The sequence below is a fragment of the Temnothorax longispinosus genome, chromosome 9 (assembly GCF_030848805.1).
Source record: "Temnothorax longispinosus isolate EJ_2023e chromosome 9, Tlon_JGU_v1, whole genome shotgun sequence".
NCBI lineage: Eukaryota > Metazoa > Arthropoda > Insecta > Hymenoptera > Formicidae > Temnothorax > Temnothorax longispinosus.
The window spans coordinates 8,681,991-8,694,365 of record NC_092366.1 but is presented as its reverse complement, the minus strand read 5'-3'; the positions used below and the strand labels follow the sequence as shown (position 1 = coordinate 8,694,365).

At 33.3% G+C, this 12,375-nt stretch overlaps 1 pseudogene; it reads left to right on the top strand.

Moving 5' to 3' along the window:
* Positions 1 to 8,587: 8,587 nt before the first annotated feature.
* LOC139819015 (uncharacterized) lies at positions 8,588 to 11,462 on the top strand (annotated as a pseudogene).
* Positions 11,463 to 12,375: the final 913 nt, after the last annotated feature.

The following is a 12,375-nucleotide window of genomic DNA, read 5'->3' as shown; positions in this document are numbered from 1 at the left end:
GAGTATATATTGTAGGTATATGAATGTGTGAAAATATGTAATATATTAAGGAAGAAAGATTTCAGAGGAATGCATAAAATTCATCAGATTTTGCACAAAAAAGAAAGCTTACCTTTTGTTAAAGTAACTTTTTGTTAAACTTTTGCTGCTGTTGCTAAATTATAGCTCTCGCTGCAAAAAATACTGCTTTCGCTGCAAAAAATGTTGGTTATCATTTTACAATTAAATTTGCTATAATAGCTAATCCTGTGAGGATATACGATTTCCAAAATTAATTTATGCATTATTTGTTGCCGTCCATAATACCGTCATCCTAAACTTGAATAATTTTTCTGAACGGCAAGAATATAGTGGAATTATTCACGAAGGTCGTCTATCATGAGCGTTATCTCTGGATATGAAAGGACCCCGCACAAAAACCTATGGAAATGGGTTCTCGGCGAATTTGTCTGAAACTTTGGGAAAATGTTGTTCATGTCATCTTGATCAAAAGTTTTCATGGCAACAACTCTTTAAAGCAGTATTTTTGCTTCAGGAGACCTCAAAGATGGATATTTTATCACGCGATCACAGATGATTTCACCCATTCAGCTTTCAGAATAATGATTGTGTGTGTTTGTGTGTGTATTGCATAACCCATAAAACCTGAGGACAAAATTGGTTCTTTTCAGGGCCATAATAATGTGCAAAATCGCGCAACCTTCTTGCGGTGCACATTGAATAACGCTAATGCCGACGGTTCATACTGTTATTACTGTTATTCATCAATACATTATGTTATTAGGTTTTATGGGTTATGCAATACACACACAATCATTATTCTGAAAGCTGAATGGGTAAAATCATCTGTGATCGCGTGATAAAATATCCATCTTTGAGGTCTCCTGGAGCTAAAATACTGCTTTAAAGAGAGTTTTTGCCATGAGAACTTTTGATCAGGATGACATGAACAACATTTTCCCAAAGTTTCAGACAAATTCGCCGAGAACCCATTTCCATAGGTTTTTGTGCGGGGTCCTTTATATGTGATATTTAACGGAAAAAAATTTTCGCGGATTTCATACTCTGCGTCAATATATGCATCTCAGTCAATATACATATTGTTTTTTTATTGAATAGATGAAGCGAAACAACACTTCATCAACGTACTGATAATAATTGAAGTGGCAAATGCATTATTTGTTTATTCTATATTTTTGCCTGCATGTACATTTAATTTATTACAAAATTGTATATATTTCGCATTATTGTTCTTTTAAAATATTTATTCTTCTTCGATTTCATGGCTAAGTTAAGTAAAAATATGAATTGTCTACTGATCTCTCAAATCACATAAAAATTTTTATATATATTTTTTCATTTTTATCTACATGGTAACTACTTTTTTGATAACATATGCGTCTTTAACATTTTTCTACTTAACTTTATTTTACTGTACTGTTAATGTAGCTCAGATTTAAATAATTATTAAAATATTAATCAAATTTTGACATTCACAATTTTATGATGATTATTACAAAAATAATTTCGTAAATTTGGAACTGAGATATACAAAGTTGATAACATGTTAACTACCCAGATAGCAAGTTGCCCGCAGGTTGCCGTCAATTTGCTTAAAACTGCTCTGCTAAGTTGCCTTCAATATTGAGGAAAGCGGCTTCCGATTTTGCCTATTGGATTGCCGACTTTTATTGCCACCAAAACGGTTGCCAACAGATTGTGGCAACTTTTATGGCAATAAGTATACTACGAGCTTTCCGCTTGTTTGCGTAAGGTAATCGTTGTCTGCATAATGCTTTTAAGTTGCTCTAAACGAAATTACTGTTGTCCGGTGACAGCAATATGATGACAACTGAAACTTATGCCAAACACTATTCCTTTTTATGCCAAGGAATGGTTGGCTATCTGGGTATCGTAAGAATTTCCGGTACGTAATCTTAAGTGCGTGAAGCACGTATGTTACTAACAATAAAAAACAGTTCGCGTATTTAGAATATAATATAATATAAAAAAGCAAATAACGAAAGTAAATTATGAGGAAAAAAAGTTAAATATTTCTGCTGAAATATTTTTGCAATGATTTTAATGTCGGCAATCACCTAGATAGCAAAGCGTGTCTGAACAAAATCGCGCAACCTGTGATTGCTTATGATCCTAGCAACTTGCCGTACATTTGCTTCAATTGATTTCGAATAATTTAATATTTGAAGCAACATGCAGGCAACATTGGATATATGTATTGCCAGCAATTTGTCGGCAAGAGAGCAGCAGCAAATTTACTTCGCATTGCCAGCAATATGACAGCATTGTGTGATTCTATGAATTATTACAGCAACATGATAGCAACAGCTCGAATTTTGAATCAGACGATTTTAGACCGCAGCGTAAGTTGTCAACAAGTTGCTGCAGGCAAGTTGCTATATAAAATTGTTATATCGTGAAGGCATCAACTTGCCGATAAATGCGGACTCAGTTGCCACAATTCTCATAGCAACAATGCAAACACGTTGCTATCTGGGCATATATTATCAAAATGTGTTTATCTATTCCGTATAATGATAACAATATATCGATACTATATTGATACTATAACGATAAACGATAACAATAATCACAGACAATAATATTTCAAAACATTTATTCAAACAATAAGATCATTTATACAAAGTATGCTTATTAGACATTTTTAACTTAACGATATAGATTCAAATTAATACGTGATTATATAGTATAATATAAAGGAAAGACTGTAATATATAAAATTAATTATTTATGCATTATTCGCACGCAAATGATGAAATAAGTAGTCTGCATTTCATAATCGCACGCAATCTCTAATAAAATCTTTAAGTATAACAGATGATATTTTGTTCTCCAGCAATTCGCACAAATTGTTTCGCTGTTCAGGAAGTTAATTGACGCGTTTATAAAATCGCACAGTAAACGTTACGACATCTGCGCAAGTCATCGTTGTCTGTGATAAGTCTCTATCTTGATTATATTATATTACTCGATTTGACAGCGTAATTGGATTATGAGCGTGACATTGCAGCATTGGAGTAATAAAACAATTTTATGCTATAATAAATATTTACCCGTTTACCTTATAGCAAATGCTCTATTTCCTTATATCCCAGATCTCTAATTATATATAATTATATATAACTCTAATTATATATAATAGATATAATAATTATATTTATGAAACCTCTGCATATTCTTGTCTGTGCACATTTATGTACATATGTTTATGTACGTACATATACATACATATACGTCTTTTTGTAATATAAGAGTATAAGTAAAATTTTATTATAGGTACTTGACAATATATTATTGTACGTGAAGTCGACAGTTGTCCTATTTTTATAAAAGCAAGTTAGGGAATAGCATATTTTCGTAATTTTATAAAGAATATCTACATATAATTTTAATATTAAACAAAAGAAGATTGTACTGTCTTTATAAAAGCTCGTTGATGCATTTTATTAAATATCTTTGTTTAAAAAATAATTTTAACTTGTATCGCTATTACGTGTTATCTCTTTAAAAATAAAATATTTAATCTGATATTGCAAGTCATGCCGTTGTTGCCTGTTATCTCTTTAATAATAAATAATCAATGTAATAAATATCAAGATAAAATATCGAATCTGACATTTAATCTTGAAAATATCTAATCTGATATTTAATCTTGAATTGAAAGATTTTTCAGACTGAAAAAGTGTCAATAACTTGGATTATGGTATAACGCCTTATATCGTTTATTTTTAATTAGATAAATATAAAGAGATTAAAAAATCAATAAAAAGTGTGCAAATTAGAAACTTGCACATTGCTTTGTCATCATTACAGATCGCTACCATTGCTCCTATTTTATTTTGCTTACAAAGCTCCTCTTATGAGGAAGCTTGTATTTTATTTGATGCATAATTATTAGTATTTATTAGTTTGGCTTCCTCATAGAGGAAGCTTTATGAGCGAAATAAAATAGGAACAATAATAACGATCTGTAATGATGAGGAAGCAATGTGCAAGTTTCTAATTTGCACACTTTTTCCATTTTAAATTTAACCTTTTTATGAATTGAAAAAGGGTCAGCTTTAGTAGCATAAGTGGGTTTTACAATTGACGCAATATCAAATCGATGTTGACTTTGGGAGTTCATCAGGCTACATGGTCCATATACGGGCTTGGCATATGGACCTTTGATCGCGTATCAAGCTGGATCTAATCAATCAAATCTTAAAGAATTATAATTAAACAACTCCTTTGCTTCGACCGAACTGGCAGTATTTATTAATTTAACAAGCACAACGCGTTTCAACCGAGAGTCCGGTCCTTTTCAAGTGCGTACAATACAATTAACCGCTTGCAAAACACTTCATTGTACAACAATGTGGCAGCAATGAGTCTACGAACTAAAATACAAAGAAAGTATAATAATTACTAAACAAAGTGAAATACAAAAAAAGTATAATAAGAAGAACAGTAATAAAAAAAGCACGGCTTACATGTTTTGTAAGTCCAATGGTGATAAAAGATAGACGAGTCATATTAACAAATGTGATGTTTGGTGGTGCGTTCACATTAGATGACAACGAACGACTGAGTGAGAAACAAAGGCAGAGGTAACCGAAAGCGCTTACATTAAATTTATTATTTTGCCGTATATAACGGGAAGGTTATCGGTGTCCTTCTGTAAATTAATAGTTATTGTTTTTTTTTTATAAACACCATTTCGGCTATCTCGGATTCGTAAGTCGTCTATATACAGACGATTCCGAGTCTCGACATCAAACTCGCGAAACTCATGCATATGCTTATGCACTTATATGCAAATTTGTCTGGATTGACCTTAAAAAAGCAGCGCCAAGTTTTTTACAAGAAAAATTTATTTATTTTATTTTAATTAAATATTTTTATTTTATAATGTTACCTCTTTAATTCTTTGTGATTAAAATGATTCTTTGTAATATTATAATTTTATCAAGGAGAATTAAAACTACTACCACTTGGGTTGATAGAAAGACCTTCAGGAATACAAAAATACATACCACTTGGGTTGAGTTAGGTAACACAATTTTGTTTTATTTTTTAAGAGTAGTTGCACTACAATTATTTTTCAAAGCAATATATATATTCTCTTTGTAGTTGGCGTAATTTAAAGATTTCATATATTTTTTTGAAATAACATATCACTTAGGTTGAGTTAGGTAACGTAATTTTGTGATATAATTTTGTTAAGAAGAAATAAGGCTACTACCACTTAGGTTGGTACGTATCACTTGGATTGAGTTTGGTAACGCAATTTTGTGATATAATAATCTCTTTGCAATTGGCGCAATTTAATTTAAAGATTTCATATCTTGTTTTGAAATACATGTCACTTGAGTTAAGTTAGGTAATATAATTTTGTGAAGAAGAAATTAAATATTTCACATCTTTTTTGAAATACATGTCACTTGAGTTAAGTTAGGTAATATAATTTTGTGAAGAAGAAATAAAGCTATCATTTAGATTGGATTTTTGAATTTACATTAGAAATAACCCGAGATCTCAAAAATTTTGGAAATTAGAGCTATCACAGGCATTTCTAAAAAAATTATGGACCTTTGATCGCGTATAATTAAGCTGGGTTGTTTAATCAACCAAATCTTAAAGAATTATATATGAATAAATAGAAAATATAGGGGTAGAAAAGACTGAAAAATATAATAGAATTAGAAATAACCTAATATCTCAAAATCTACGGAAGTTAGAGCTGTCAGACATTTTTCAAAAAATTCAAAATTTTATAAAAAATAAATCCTTTTACCGATCATCGCCAAATTCAATACCAACCTTTTTTTAATGATACTCTACATTAAAAAAAAGTTGAGCCCGATATCTCAAAATTTGCGGAAGTTAGAGCAACCACGGACATTTTTCAAAAAATTAAAAATTTTATTAAAAATGAACCCCTTTACCGCTCATCGCCAAATACAATATCAACTTTTCTTTAATGATTACTCTACATTTAAAAAAAATTGAGCCCGATATCTCAAAATTTACTGAAGTTAGAGCAACCACGGACATCAAATCCGTACATACACACATACGGACATTTTTTTAACGCAATGTTTCGACGTTTTTGAACACTCTGACACATATTGGCATCAAAAACTAAAAAAATAATCTTTTTTTTTGTTTTTCTACCCCTATTTCATATATAATTCTTTTAAATTTGGTTGATTAGACTTAAATTTTATACGCAATCAAAGGTTCATATATGAAGTTTACGAAAACAAAGCTTTCTCTATGAGGAAGCGAAATGAAAAAGGGTTTTATGGAGCCACAGCTACATATGTTCGTATCAATGTATTTAATATAAATTAAAGTTATAACAAACGTTTCGGTCTGTATTGAGACCGTCTTCAGCAAGGTCTTCAGTATCATAATTCATATAGTAGTTATAAATAAAATAGCAATTTAAAGAAATATAGAAGCACGCAAAAACACATTATTCGCAATTTAATGTAATCTTATTGTTAGAAATTATAAGTTGATCGCGCTGTGCGTTTATCTGATCACCGAATCAGAAGCGTAAAATTGCTTAAACGCGTGCATGTGATTACCATAAAATAATCGAATCTATTGTTACGTACGGAAATTTTATACTAAATTTCGGACGACACGTTGAAAATTTGAACGCTTAGACGACGCACGCTAGCATCGGAGTTCCGAGGGTACGCTCAGTTTCCTCAGTTTCCTGTAAATGTTTATCTTATCGGACGACCCTTGGAGGGCTGCGGGCCAGATGGGCCCAAAACTACGCTTCTAGAATGTTCTAGAAGCTTCTAGAATACCTCCCCCCTTAAGACGCGTAGGAAAAAGGCGGGAATCTCGCGCGGGAGATTCCGGTCTTTTTCGGGTATAAATAGGGCGGAAAAACGCCGCGAAGAGGCAGATAGTTCTGAGCTCCGGTTCCTTACACAAGTCCTTTTGGCTCTAGCATTTCAATTGCTCAGCCACATACTCCTTCGGCTCTAGCATTCCAATTGCTTAGCCATTCCTTCGGCTCTAGCACTTCAATTGCTCAGCCATTCCTAAATCCTATATTCGACTGTACTTCTAAATCCGAGCATTCGCGCTCGATCTTGGGACTTAGTCTCTGTACTCTCATACCTTATAAGACCGCGCTTCACGCAGAAGTTGTACTGAAATTTTTAGAATAAAGGTAAGATAAGTTTGAAAAGGAACAAGTTTGAAAATCTGGAATCTCATCTCGTATTCTTAATCAATAATCGATCACTTCTAAGATTCGACTCGCGGTTGTCGCTGACAAAGCGTGGCGATCTGTGCTGGGGCGCTGACGAAGAGTGTGGCGATCCGGTACTTTCGCTGCCGAAAGCGTGGCGATTACGGGGTTGATTCTTGGGAGTCGTAATAATCACTGTCACTTCTGGCATTCCGACTCGCAGTTTCCGCTGACAAAGCGTGGCGATCTGTGCTGGGGCGCTGACGAAGAGTGTGGCGATCCGGTACTTTCGCTGCCGAAAGCGTGGCGATTACGGGGTTGGTTTCCAGAAAAGACAATAATCTCGATAAATTCCCGAAAGTGAATTTGACCTCTACGCTGACGATCTGAGCGCTGACGAAGAGTGTGGCGAGCAGAGGGTGTGGCGGATTGGTTTTAGAGCGCTGCCGAAGAGTGTGGCGAGCTTAAAATTCATTTTTGTGAACGCGGCTGAATGACGAAGAAAGGAGATAGGCGCGTTCGAATTAAACGAATCAGATTCCAGATTAAACAAACAGTCACATTTCTAATCAAAATCCTCTCCCTTTCCTTCAACAATTGCAACAATTTATAAACTTAGATATCTTTTCGGTCCCGAATAACAAAAGCAATAACAACAACAACAATAATATCCTTCACACGACTTGTCCAAATCCCTGGTAAATTGCTTAAATGCATTGACCAAAAAACGAACGAACAATAACAGTCAGAACGTGACACTATAATGTTCGTTCATAACATGGATTTTCTGCCTATTTTAATTCGAGAAGTTTCGTTAATTTTCTTTTTATTGCAAAGTCAAGCAACAATCGTTTTTATACGTGAAAAAAATTCATGTTATAAACTTGTTTTGTCAAACACCAGTAACGATCTTCCAACGCAAAACTCGCCGTAAACCTGCGCGATGCGATGACGTAGACCGCCTCCCGCCAATCACACAACCGAAATTTGCGTTTCTCACTTTGCAGGGGCGAATTACTTCGTGTACGGCTGCTCGTTTCCAATTGTGTACGCCCTTCGATCTCCTCTAATTGTTTCAAATGCGTTAATTTAATTGGAGATCTGCGAAGAAACGGCCTTTTTTCCGATTTTATAAAAGGATAGTCGCGACAACCAAGAGCTCTCGTTTTCGTTGTTCACCCGCTCAGTATATACTTATACTACCGCTCATGCAACCGCTTAACACCGCCTTTTGGTTAGAAATTCGCACTAGCTCGCTTGATTAGCCGCTTTCGCCGTGCTAACTTTTGTGCGCGCTACCGCTTACGGCATTTTTCCTAAAAAGGACACATTGTAATTACTTGTATATATATTGACATTATAAACTTTTTTTTTGTTAATTTGAGTTCTTAATTTACGTGCACGTACTTGTCCATTATCTCCTCGTGCTACCTCTAACTCGCGGACTCTCGAACATTATAAAACAAAGGTTTCCTCCATGCAGTATGTCAAAAATAAAAACTGTAATAATACAAAAATTTAACTAAAGCTGATGATGTGTGCAATATAAATAAGGTGAAAATTAAAAGTAAGAAATTTTAGATACATACGTTAAAGTAATGATATAAATGGTATAAATGTTCCTTATAATAAGACATGTAAGCTATCACTATGTTGTTAATAACGGTCGAGGGACGTATCAGGTGACAAAGGACAGACATTGATAAGGAGCGATTTTAAGAACGAAAAAGGGAAAGGGGTTTTGACGTAGAACTACGTCTTTGTCGACAGTTGATGGCTGATGGCAGAGAAGGAGACGTGAGCGCTTACGTCTGTCGTAGACGTAGACGTGAACTAAAGCAGAGAAAAACGTAGAGTTGTACTTCGTAGTACGTATAAGTGGTCGTGACTGCGAAAGAATTGCGTTTTGATAAGAGTACATAATATGTAAGTATATAATATACATATAATTTATAAATAAATATACTAAAATAAAATATAAATTATTTTTTACTTTAAATACTTTATTTACAAAGATAACGATTTATTTGCCTTTTTCTTTACCGAATGATCAAAATATAATGATAGTATTTGAGGTTAACCAATATTTTCTTTTTGTTATATGTTGTCATAAAAATATTTGAAAAGTAATATTTTTAATTATATATATCGTAGTACAAAATACAGTTATGAACTATATAATAAATATGATTTATTATAATTGTAAATTATTGTTAATAAAAGAAATAAATAATTAATAAATTTTATACATTAATGTTTCAGAATATATATTATAATAGTTACAGTTTACAGTCTTTGTAATAAAAATGGAAAATGATGATGAATTTCTAATTCTGGTAATACATTGGATAAACTTATGTCTTTTGCTAATACGTAAAAAAAAACAAATTAGATGGCTAAATAGACGATAGCTTGTGAGCCCTATTAATATGAGAAGAATTCAGCTTGGAGATTACAATAATTTATTCCAAGAAATAAAAAATGATCCTCAGTTGTTTTATCGTTATACCAGAATAACATTGGTACATTTTCAGAAGTTAGTACAAATGACAAAACCATATTTGACAAAAAAAAGTCCTCGTGCTTTAGTACCAGAATTACGACTATTGATAACTTTAAGGTATTTATATAATAACTATATATACTTTATAGATAACTAAATTATATATAATTGTTTCATATTATAGTTAATATTAATGTATTGTAATTATTATATTTTTATAGATATCTTGCTACAGGTGACTTACCAATTACCATTGCGTTAGCCTTTAGAGTTGGTGAATCTACAGTAAGAAAAGTAGTAAAAGAAGTTTGCCATGTTTTATATAAGGTTTTAGACCCATTATATCTTAGTTCACCTACAGAAGAAGACTGGAGAAAATATGCACATGGATATTGGAATAGATGGAACATTCCAAATTGTGTCGGTTCTGTTGATGGCAAGCATGTCAGATTACGCTGTCCTCCAAGATCTGGAAGCTTATATTTTAACTATAAGAAATTTTATAGTATCGTATTATTGGCAGTAGCTGATCATTTGTATAGATTTGTGTTGGTTGACATTGGAGCGTATGGAGGTAAGCAAGAACAAAAATTTTCTTAATCTTATGTATAATTTAATAATCTCATATATATATTGTTTTATTACAATTATTTATTTTTGTATAATTCTTTGTTATAGGAAACAGTGACGGAGGAATTTTTAACGATTGCAATATAGGCACAAATTTAAATAATAATATGTTAAATTTACCGAATGAACAAATAAATCTTCCTAATAGCAATCTGAAAACATACACGTACTTTGTGGCTGATGATGCTTTTAAACTGTCTAAGAGAATTATGAAGCCTTATTCCAGCAAAAATTTGATGTACAAACAGAGGATTTTTAATTATCGACTTTCAAGAGCACGGAGGACAGTTGAAAGTGCTTTTGAAATTTTTTCCAATAAAAGGGTCGATTCAGACACAGCCGTGCCGTATCCGTACCGTGCACGAAACAGAACATCAGACAAGGATACCTATTGTCTCCATCCTTGTCTAATTTTGTCTCCATCCTTGTCTGATGTTTCTGTTTCGTGCACGGTACGGATACGGCACGGCTGTGTTTGAATCGACCCTAAGTGGAGAATATTCTACACAGCGATTAGGATGTTACCAGAAACTGCAGATTTAATTGTAACAGCTTCTGTGTGTCTCCATAATTATGTATTGAAAGAAAAACAACAAAATGGACATAAGATGTACAGTCAAGAACCAAGTTTTAAAGATAATACTAACAAGGTACAAATAAAAATAAAAATAATTATTTAATTTTTTGAATTTTAATATTTTTTGATGTTTTCAGAGTTCACCTTGGATCAATATACCAAGTAATTTTGAAGAAGATAATGACGTAAGATATGCCAAAAATCAAAGGAATACTTTGAGTAATTATTTTATCTCTGAAGCTGGAAAAGTGGAATGGCAACACGATTATGTTCAAAGAGGTGTATATGCAGACGAATAAATATACATGTATGTATGTATGTGTGTGTGTGTGTGTGTGGAGAGAGAGAGAGAGAGAGAGAGAGAGAGAAAAGAGAGAGACAGAGAAAGAGAGAGAGACATTATGTTTTGATATGTTAGATTATATAACATGTTAAAAAAAAATTATCTATTTAACATAAGTTTCTGTACTAAATAAAGAAAACAACAAATATGTAAACTATTTTTATTTACAGTAGATATATATATATATATTTAAATTAGTATGTATATACAGGGTGTATCATTTTAAGTGATTCAGCTGAATATTTCTTAAAGTAAAAGAGATAGGAAAAATGGTTTCAGACAATAGTTTTATGGTTTCGAGAGAGGCAGAAGTTGGCCACATCAGATTAATTGTAGGTGGCGCCACTTTCTAGACTTCTGCATGGCGGCCATTTTTTCAATTGGCAGTCAATTTTTTTTTCTATTGAATGTTGTAGCTGGCATTGAGACGAATACAACGGTTTTTTATTTTTTGAAATAGGATCATTTTTCACTGAGTTACAGTGTTCCAAAGTTTACAATTTAAGTAAAAAGCTTCTACCCCCATGCAGTGTACGTATTTTGCGACTCCAAACCGCCCTCTCTCTCTCTCTCTCTCTCTCTCTCTCTGTGTGTGTGTGTGTGTGTGTGTGTGTGTGTGTGTGTGTGTGTGTGTGTGTGTGTGTGTGTGTGTGTGTGTGTGTGTGTGTTGTTCCTATCCATTGTCTGGAGTAGCGTTTTTCAGACGAGTGTGAAGTTTGCCGCCCGAGCCGAAGGCGAGGGCGACAATCACACTCGCCTTCGGCTCGGGCGGCAAACTTCACACTCGACTGAAAAACGCTACTTTCGCCCCTTGGTGCACAATATACTATTACCTGAATTCCAACTTTCCTTCTTTCTCCCTCGGAACATTTTCTAAAATATGGCTTATTACAGTTCCAACGAAGTTGTAGATATTTTACTTTCACTTGGCGAGTCTCGTCAAAATTATCGTCAAGCAGCTGCATTGTATTGTCATAAATTTCCTAACAGACGTCATCCTACTGCTCAACAAATAAGACGCATCGAATTGCGAGAACGACGAATGCCTCGAAAAAGAGTCAGAAGACATCGCACTGCTGATG